Consider the following 11,468-nt stretch of genomic DNA (forward strand, 5'->3'; position numbering starts at 1 on the left):
TGTACATATTAACATCACTATCACACTATAGATATTAACATCACTATCACACTGTAGATATTAACATCACTATCACACTCTAGATATTAACATCACTATCACACTGATATTAACATCACTATAGATATTAACATCACTATCACACTGTAGATATTAACATCACTATCACACTCTAGATATTAACATCACTATCACACTGTAGATATTAACATCACTATCACACTGTAGATATTAACATCACTATCACCCTCTAGATATTAACATCACTATCACACTGTAGATATTAACATCACTATCACACTCTAGATATTAACATCACTATCACCCTGTAGATATTAACATCACTATCACACTGTAGATACTGACATCACTATCACACTGTAGATATTAACATCACTATCACACTGTAGATATTAACATCACTATCACACTGTAGATATTAACATCACTATCACATATTAACATCACTATCACACTGTAGATATTAACATCACTATCACACTGTAGATATTAACATCACTATCACACTGTAGATATTAACATCACTATCACATAGATATTAACATCACTATCACACTGTAGATATTAACATCACTATCACACTGTAGATATTAACATCACTATCACACTGTAGATATTAACATCACTATCACACTGTAGATATTAACAACTATCACTATCACACTGTAGATATTAACATCACTATCACACTGTAGATATTAACATCACTATCACACTGTAGATATTAACATCACTATCACACTGTAGATATTAACATCACTATCACCCTCTAGATATTAACATCACTATCACACTGTAGATATTAACATCACTATCACACTGTAGATATTAACATCACTATCACACTGTAGATATTAACATCACTATCACACTGTAGATATTAACATCACTATCACACTGTAGATATTAACATCACTATCACCCTCTAGATATTAACATCACTATCACACTGTATATATTAACATCACTATCACACTGTAGATATTAACATCACTATCACACTGTAGATATTAACATCACTATCACACTGTAGATATTAACATCACTATCACACTATAGATATTAACATCACTATCACACTGTAGATATTAACATCACTATCACACTGTAGATATTAACATCACTATCACACTGTAGATATTAACATCACTATCACACTGTAGATATTAACATCACTATCACACTGTAGATATTAACATCACTATCACACTGTAGATATTAACATCACTATCACACTGTAGATATTAACATCACTATCACACTGTAGATATTAACATCACTATCACACTGTAGATATTAACATCACTATCACAATGTAGATATTAACATCACTATCACACTGTAGATATTAACATCACTATCACACTGTAGATAGTAACATCACTATCACACTGTAGATATTAACATCACTATCACACTGTAGATATTAACATCACTATCACACTGATATTAACATCACTATCACACTAGATATTAACATCACTATCACACTGTAGATATTAACATCACTATCACACTGTAGATATTAACATCACTATCACACTATCACACTGTAGATATTAACATCACTATCACACTGTAGATATTAACATCACTATCACACTGTAGATATTAACATCACTATCACACTGTAGATATTAACATCACTATCACACTGTAGATATTAACATCACTATCACACTCTAGATATTAACATCACTATCACACTGTAGATATTAACATCACTATCACACTGTAGATATTAACATCACTATCACACTCTAGATATTAACATCACTATCACACTGTAGATATTAACATCACTATCACACTGTAGATATTAACATCACTATCACACTCTAGATATTAACATCACTATCACACTGTATATATTAACATCACTATCACACTCTAGATATTAACATCACTATCACACTCTAGATATTAACATCACTATCACACTCTAGATATTAACATCACTATCATACTGTAGATATTAACATCACTATCACACTGTAGATATTAACATCACTATCACACTGTAGATATTAACATCACTATCATACTGTAGATATTAACATCACTATCATATTCTAGATATTAACATCACTATCACCCTCTAGATATTAACATCACTATCACACTCTAGATATTAACATCACTATCACACTGTAGATATTAACATCACTATCACACTGTAGATATTAACATCACTATCACACTCTAGATATTAACATCACTATCACACTGTAGATATTAACATCACTATCACACTGTAGATATTAACATCACTATCATACTGTAGATATTAACATCACTATCACCCTCTAGATATTAACATCACTATCACACTCTAGATATTAACATCACTATCACACTGTAGATATTAACATCACTATCACACTGTAGATATTAACATCACTATCACACTGTAGATATTAACATCACTATCACACTGTAGATATTAACATCACTATCACACTGTAGATATTAACATCACTATCACACTCTAGATATTAACATCACTATCACACTGTAGATATTAACATCACTATCACACTGTAGATATTAACATCACTATCACACTGTAGATATTAACATCACTATCACACTGTAGATATTAACATCACTATCACACTGTAGATATTAACATCACTATCACACTGTAGATATTAACATCACTATCACACTGTAGATATTAACATCACTATCACCCTCTAGATATTAACATCACTATCACACTGTAGATATTAACATCACTATCACACTGTAGATATTAACATCACTATCACACTGTAGATATTAACATCACTATCACACTGTAGATATTAACATCACTATCACACTGTAGATATTAACATCACTATCACACTGTAGATATTAACATCACTATCACACTGTAGATATTAACATCACTATCACATTAGATATTAACATCACTATCACACTGTAGATATTAACATCACTATCACACTGTAGATATTAACATCACTATCATACTGTAGATATTAACATCACTATCACACTGTAGATATTAACATCACTATCACACTCTAGATATTAACATCACTATCACCCTCTAGATATTAACATCACTATCACACTGTAGATACTGACATCACTATCACACTGTAGATATCAAAACATCACTATCACACTGTAGATATTAACATCACTATCACACTGTAGATATTAACATCACTATCACACTGTAGATATTAACATCACTATCACACTGTAGATATTAACATCACTATCACACTGTAGATATTAACATCACTATCACACTCTAGATATCAACATCACTATCACACTGTAGATATTAACATCACTATCACAGTCTAGATATTAACATCACTATCACACTGTAGATATTAACATCACTATCACACTGTAGATATTGACATCACTATCACACTGTAGATATTAACATCACTATCACACTGTAGATATTAACATCACTATCACACTGTAGATATTAACATCACTATCACACTGTAGATATTAACATCACTATCACACTGTAGATATTAACATCACTATCACACTCTAGATATTGACATCACTATCACACTGTAGATATTAACATCACTATCACACTGTAGATATTAACATCACTATCACACTCTAGATATTGACATCACTATCACACTGTAGATATTAACATCACTATCACACTGTAGATATTAACATCACTATCACACTCTAGATATTGACATCACTATCACACTGTAGATATTAACATCACTATCACACTGTAGATAAAGAACAATGTTGATAATTCACTGAAGGAAAATAAAGGTTGACACTATTGTAGAACACAATAATACCAAGTTTGATGATTTTAAATTCAAACATAGATAAAATTTGGCTGCAAACAAGAAACATAGATAAAGACAGTGAAATAAATGTAATGATAAATTTTATTCCAATTATGCTGTTTGTGATGTCATATACCTTCTTTGTAGATGTATTAGGCATGTTATGTACAGCTTATGGTAGCAACCATCTTTTATTGGCGACCTTGTCCTTTAACTTTGACCCTAAGACATGCAAAAGCAATCAAATAGCTTCTCTTTCCATATACCTCATTAGCTATTTCAGTGTACAATTATTTTGTATGAAATAAGAGTTCCACTGGCTCAAGGCACTCACCTTACCTCAAAGAAACTATAAATGCATTTGAATGAGTTGATAGATTACAGTGACAAAGTTGTCTTCCTAGAAGTCTAGTGTGTTTCTCCCAGTGACATATTAAAAGCCTTTTTCAATTTCTGTGGTCCGTGATAGATTGCAATGAAGCTAGGTTACTTATCACTGCTGGTAGAGAAGGGCGTTTATCAGTTCCATGTTTACTGTAGGTTATAAATAAGAAACAGGTGTCCTTACTTTTAGTGATGGTTTATGCTGTCATTATAGTGCTTTAAAGAATCACTGGGATTTCAGACTTTGCTCGTCACTTTTTTCCTTCTTCGCCTTCGCCAAAATATAGCTTATATTTGAAGACACTTACCCTATATTCACTATTTACCCTACCACTGACACTGCCATTGTCAGAACACACCTTTCACATATATTTTTGCTTTATTTTAACATGTTCATTAATTCACCACAATTTCTTTCTGATTTAAAAAAAAAAGAATCAAGAGAATAACAATATGGCAGCATAATGCTTCATCAACGACACCCGCCATATAAACCTCGACACTCGCCTCGACACCCGCCATATAAACCTCGACACTCGCCTCGACACCCGCCATATAAACCTTGACGCCCGCCATATAAACCTCGACGCCCGCCATATAAACCTCGACACCCGCCATATAAACCTCGACACCCGCCATATAAACCTCGGTCAATCCCAGTAAGTAATGTCATGTCTTGAAATGAGAACAAGGCATACAACAATGGCACTAACAGGAAAACTAACTACCATCAAACATGTCCAGCTTCGTGTCATACAAAGAAACAGAATATTTATCAGTGAGATCTCTATGGCAACCATAAAACTTCCCCATAATTTTCATCAATCTGCATCTTGTAAACTTACACCTATAAAGATAGAGGAACAATGCTGGAAATGGAAAAATTCACTATAGGGAATAAACCTGAAATATTTGCAAAGAATGTAAGACTGTTTAATGTTTCGTCTAAAGACTTTTTGAATCCATCCAATATAACAGAGGTGTCATCAGCAAACTGTGATAGAAGTATTTCTTTTTCTCGTACAGTAATTCCTTTGATGTAAGAGTTATTTCTTAAAATTATTGATAAAATCACTGCACACAAAATAAAAATATAAGATGAAACCGGATCCCCCTGATGACAACCATGTTCAATGAAACATTAAACAGTCTTTGCAAATATTTCAGGTTTAAAAATGAACTTCTCCGAGACTCAGGTAGTATGGAATGGCAGCAAAAAATATAGTGAAGATACTTATAATACCAATTTAAAGTTAAAATGGGGGTGTACTAACTTTAATCTTTTGGACATAGAATATGATGTAGATTTACATAAAATTACTAAACTTAATTTTGACAAAATTAATATCATTAATATCAGTGTGGCGCAAACGAATACTTACACCAATTGGTAGAATTACTGTTATAAAAACTTTATTGATATCTCAGTTCAATCATCTGTTTCTATCTCTTCCCAATCCTGATGACTTGTATATGAAAAAAATCAATACTTTATTTTATGACTATCTATGGAATGGTAAACCTGATAAAATAAAAAAGAGATGTTATAATTAAAAACTATCTGGAAGGGGGGCTTAAAATGATACATATTTAATCATACATTACTGCTTTAAAAGTAACCTGGATCAGAAGGATATATAACCATTCTAGAAAGTGGGAATTTTTTATAGATTCTTTTTTTGATAAACATAGATTAGCTAATATGGGAATAAAAAAAGGTGAAAGAGCTATCAAAACAATGTGAAAACAAATTCTGGAAAGACGTCCTAGAAGCATGGTATAGCACTATTTTAGCAATCAAAATTTATATAACACATATAATAGAAAATCCAATTTGGTTTAATAGTGAAATAAAAGTTGATAGAAAACATGTCTTCAATAGGGTTTGGTATAATAATGGGATTCATACTATTAATGACTTAATTAAAGAGGACAAAACATTTTATAATCTTGAAGAATTAAGAGAAAAATATAATATTCATACTAATTTCTTAACTTATCAAAGTATTAAAACAGCTGTCTATCATTTTATCTTGAGGAACCAAAACTTATTCGACTTAGAAAAAAGAACTGTTTTACCTAGTATTCCCATTAACTTAAAACTTATTTTGAAAGACAAAAAGGGAGCTCAAGAAATTTACAAAACAATTAGTAAAAATTCTACTAGACCAAAATCTGAAAGAAAATGGAACACTTCATTAAATTTGAGAGAAGATACATGGAACAACATTTATTCAGCTCCTTTTAACACAACATCCAATTCCAAAACTTCAATGGCTGCAGTATAGAATTAATCATAGAAACCTTGTTACAAATACTTTCTTATTCAAAATTGGAAAAACTGATAATAACCTATATTCTTGTTGCAAACTTCATCCAGAAACTATTATCCATATATTATGGGACTGTCATCTTGTGTCAAGTCTAATTGAAAGTTTAAGAATTAACATTATAGCTAAAAATTATAAAACATTACATATATAAGTCCAGATGTCTTGAACAACAACTTAATTATAATAGTGTTAAAAGTCACTTTAATGTTGAGTTAAAAGCACACCAAATTCTTTCATCTAAATGTAAATTTAAAAATAAAGCTCAATTAAGTGCACAAATCCAACAGTGGTTAGATTGTTAAAGTGAATAGTTTGTATTTGAGGGATTTACTTTTGTCTAATATTTATTCTATTACTCTACCTTGGTACAAAAGTATGCCTTTGTCTTTTAACACATGTATTCACTATGTATTATATATTCTTTACATTATCAGAACCTAGACTTATTTTGCCTATTGTACCTGTTGGTGTAATTAGTGTGCTGTTGTTATGTTTTACAATATGTTCTTCCCCATTTGTTCCATGTCTTATGTAAATGAGTTTTTGTTTTCAAAATGTGAAAATGAATCAAATATAAATTACAAAAAAAAAAAAAAAAAAAATGAAATGAAATAAATTGTAAATCTGTTCTCAAAAAAAGATAGATCCAAATATTGCATATTTGGATCTATCTCCTAAAACATCACTCCTCAGAAGAAGGGCGATGAAAATTCAGGTCTAACATTAACAATATGAATGTAAAGCTAATCTGAAAAGAACTAGTCATATAGACTTTGAAACCATTTCTGAAAATCTAAGTTGTAATCTAAAAGCTTAAATATAGTGGATCTTCAATAATCTGGACACCTTCGTTTACAGCCAGAATCGTTTGTATATATATATATATCTATTGGCATGGCAATGAGATGATATTGCGTAAGAGGATGAACCAAAGCTCCCAACCTTAGCAATTCTCTAAAGACTGTTAGGGAAACAAAAATCATTATAAAAAATGTATATACATAACCTTGTTATGGCATTCATGTTAAGATAAACAAACAAGGATAGGCCTGAAATAAATTGCTAAATTACACTACAGCTGATATAGAAGACACTGATTAGTTCATAAAGACATTTTCCGTAAACTTGAAATCATATTCTTTATACATGCACTACACAAATGCCATTACTCCAGACAAATCCCTTATTGAAAAAGTATGCTACAGGCCCAATATCAAGAGAAGAAGCTTCTGATGTGTTTCAACAAATTTGACCCCTGTGACTTTGAGAGTAGGTCTAGGTGAACAAAGTTCATTCCAGCATGCTAAAGGACCAATATCAGCATCATAAACCATTTGGTAATTGAAAGCCGTTTGAATATTTCAAAACATTTTAACCCTGTGACCTTGAAAGTGGGTCAAGGAAATTGGTTTAACAAACTTGATAGCCTTTCATCCCAGCATGCTAAAGGCCCAATATCAGTATCATGAACATTTCAGTTATTGAGAAGATTTTCTTAAAGATTTTGACATATTTGACATGTTTGACCTTGAAAGAAGGTCAAGGTCCTAGAGATTAACAAACTTTGAAGCCCTTCATCTTAGCATGCTACAGTTTCAATATCAGCACTCTGGGGCTTTTGATTATTTAAAAGAAATTCTTTAAATATTTTAACATGTTTGACCCCTATGACCTTGAGAGTAGGTGAAGGTCATTCATATCAACAAACTTGGTAGTCCTTCATCCCATCATGCTACAGACACAATATCATACCCTGAGACTCTGGTCATTGAGAAAAAGTAATTTGAATGGAAAGTTTACACATTGCACACAAGGACAGATGAAACTCTTGCTATAGGTCATTCTGACCCTTAGGGTCAGATAGCCGACGTCACTTCAGAGTCAGGTGGTTGTTGTGTTGGGAACTGCGTGTTGGGTGCAGATATTTAAAAGTATGCAGGGTGATGAAATAAAATATCAAATCTAATTCAAATAAGTTTCAATCACAACACACACCAAGCATCATTATTGAATGGGATATTTATTGACCAATGATTAACCCTCTCACAGGGGACATTTGTAGTGTGTTGTGATTGAAACTGACCTTGAATAAATTTGTTAAAATAAATGAAGAGTTTTGCTGACAATTAAACCTACCATTTATAATGTAAGCACAGTCAGCCTGTGTGATCCTATAAACAGTTGATCTTATACTACCCATACTGATACTTAATAGATACAAAATACAGGTGAAGTAGAATACAAGCTTTATTACATGTACAATCGATCAAGGCAGCATTCATTGTCAACACAAATATTTCTACAAAATTTATGCCCTGTTTTGATGATCTTGACATTTCTAGCTTTCATAAACAACTTTTGTTTTCCTAGATGTTCCTTATTGTCACATGACAACTGTCGATATTTCAATCATAAGACTTCAAATGCAGGCTGCTTGTTAAAGCAGAATAAATCAAAGCATACAGCATCTTCACTGCATACTAGAGATTTTTAATAAATATAAATATGATAACAGTTGTATAGGATCTTTAAACAAATAATGAAAGCCAAAAACAGAATGATGCTGGCTTGCTGTCATTCCTCACACTTAATATCAGCAGAATGTCATAGCAAATACTGCATTATTGATTATATCAATATTCATTGTAGCAATAAATAGAAAATTGTTCTCTCCTTGAATATCATAAATATTTCTCTGATATATGACAGAATATACACATACAATGATAAGCTGACAAAATAATCAACAAGGCCAACACACCTGGTAGTCAATGTTTTTAGGTCAACAGACCTGCATTACACACCTGGTAGTCAATGTTTTTAGGTCAACAGACCTGCATTACACACCTGGTAGTCAATGTTTTTAGGTCAACAGACCTGCATTACACACCTGGTAGTCAATGTTTTTAGGTCAACAGACCTGCATTACACACCTGGTAGTCAATGTTTTTAGGTCAACAGACCTGCATTACACACCTGGTAGTCAATGTTTTTAGGTCAACAGACCTGCATTACACACCTGGTAGTCAATGTTTTTAGGTCAACAGACCTGCATTACACACCTGGTAGTCAATGTTTTTAGGTCAACAGACCTGCATTACACACCTGGTAGTCAATGTTTTTAGGTCAACAGACCTGCATTACACACCTGGTAGACAATGTTTTTAGGTCAACAGACCTGCATTACACACCTGGTAATCAATGTGTTTAGACCCAACAGACCTGCATTACACACCTGGTAGTCAATGTTTTTAGGTCAACAGACCTGCATTACACACCTGGTAATCAATGTGTTTAGACCCAACAGACCTGCATTACACACCTGGTAGTCAATGTTTTTAGGTCAACAGACCTGCATTACACACCTGGTAATCAATGTGTTTAGACCCAACAGACCTGCATTACACACCTGGTAGTCAATGTTTTTAGGTCAACAGACCTGCATTACACACCTGGTAATCAATGTGTTTAGACCCAACAGACCTGCATTACACACCTGGTAGTCAATGTTTTTAGGTCAACAGACCTGCATTACACACCTGGTAGTCAATGTTTTTAGGTCAACAGACCTGCATTACACACCTGGTAGTCAATGTTTTTAGGTCAACAGACCTGCATTACACACCTGGTAGTCAATGTTTTTAGGTCAACAGACCTGCATTACACACCTGGTAGTCAATGTTTTTAGACCCAACTGACCTGCATTACACACCTGGTAGTCAATGTTTTTAGGTCAACAGACCTGCATTACACACCTGGTAGTCAATGGTTTTAGGTCAACAGACCTGCATTACACACCTGGTAGTCAATGTTTTTAGACCCAACTGACCTGCATTACACACCTGGTAGTCAATGTTTTTAGGTCAACAGACCTGCATTACACACCTGGTAGTCAATGTTTTTAGGTCAACAGACCTGCATTACACACCTGGTAGTCAATGTTTTTAGGTCAACAGACCTGCATTACACACCTGGTAGTCAATGTTTTTAGGTCAACAGACCTGCATTACACACCTGGTAGTCAATGTTTTTAGACCCAACTGACCTGCATTACACACCTGGTAGACAATGTTTTTAGGTCAACAGACCTGCATTACACACCTGGTAGTCAATGTTTTTAGACCCAACTGACCTGCATTACACATCTGGTAGTCAATGTTTTTAGGTCAACAGACCTGCATTACACACCTGGTAGTCAATGTTTTTAGGTCAACAGACCTGCATTACACACCTGGTAGACAATGTTTTTAGGTCAACAGACCTGCATTACACACCTGGTAGTCAATGTTTTTAGACCCAACTGACCTGCATTACACACCTGGTAGACAATGTTTTTAGGTCAACAGAACTGCATTACACACCTGGTAGTCAATGTTTTTAGGTCAACAGACCTGCATTACACACCTGGTAGACAATGTTTTTAGGTCAACAGACCTGCATTACACACCTGGTAGTCAATGTTTTTAGGTCAACAGACCTGCATTACACACCTGGTAGTCAATGTTTTGGTAGTCAATGTTTTTAGGTCAACAGACCTGCATTACACACCTGGTAGTCAATGTTTTTAGGTCAACAGACCTGCATTACACACCTGGTAGTCAATGTTTTTAGGTCAACAGACCTGCATTACACACCTGGTAGTCAATGTTTTTAGACCCAACTGACCTGCATTACACACCTGGTAGTCAATGTTTTTAGGTCAACAGACCTGCATTACACACCCAATGTTTTTAGGTCAACAGACCTGCATTACACACCTGGTAGTCAATGTTTTTAGGTCAACAGACCTGCATTACACACCTGGTAGTCAATGTTTTTTAGGCATTACACACCAACAGACCTGCATTACACACCTGGTAGTCAATGTTTTTAGGTCAACAGACCTGCATTACACACCTGGTAGTCAATGTTTTTAGGTCAACAGACCTGC

General features: G+C 33.5%; 1 long non-coding RNA gene across 1 annotated transcript; it reads right to left on the reverse strand.

Annotated features, from left to right (window-relative positions):
- Positions 1 to 8,767: 8,767 nt before the first annotated feature.
- LOC132563765 (uncharacterized) lies at positions 8,768 to 11,039 on the reverse strand. Its single transcript, XR_009554812.1, has 2 exons — positions 10,194 to 11,039; positions 8,768 to 10,021 (listed from the first exon to the last, which is right to left on the reverse strand). It is a non-coding gene; the product is annotated as an uncharacterized LOC132563765 (long non-coding RNA).
- Positions 11,040 to 11,468: the final 429 nt, after the last annotated feature.

Source organism: Ylistrum balloti, unplaced genomic scaffold, assembly GCF_031769215.1.
Source record: "Ylistrum balloti isolate Yb309-2 unplaced genomic scaffold, AGI_CSIRO_Ybal_v1 Utg371850, whole genome shotgun sequence".
In the NCBI taxonomy this organism is placed as follows: Eukaryota; Metazoa; Mollusca; class Bivalvia; order Pectinida; family Pectinidae; genus Ylistrum; species Ylistrum balloti.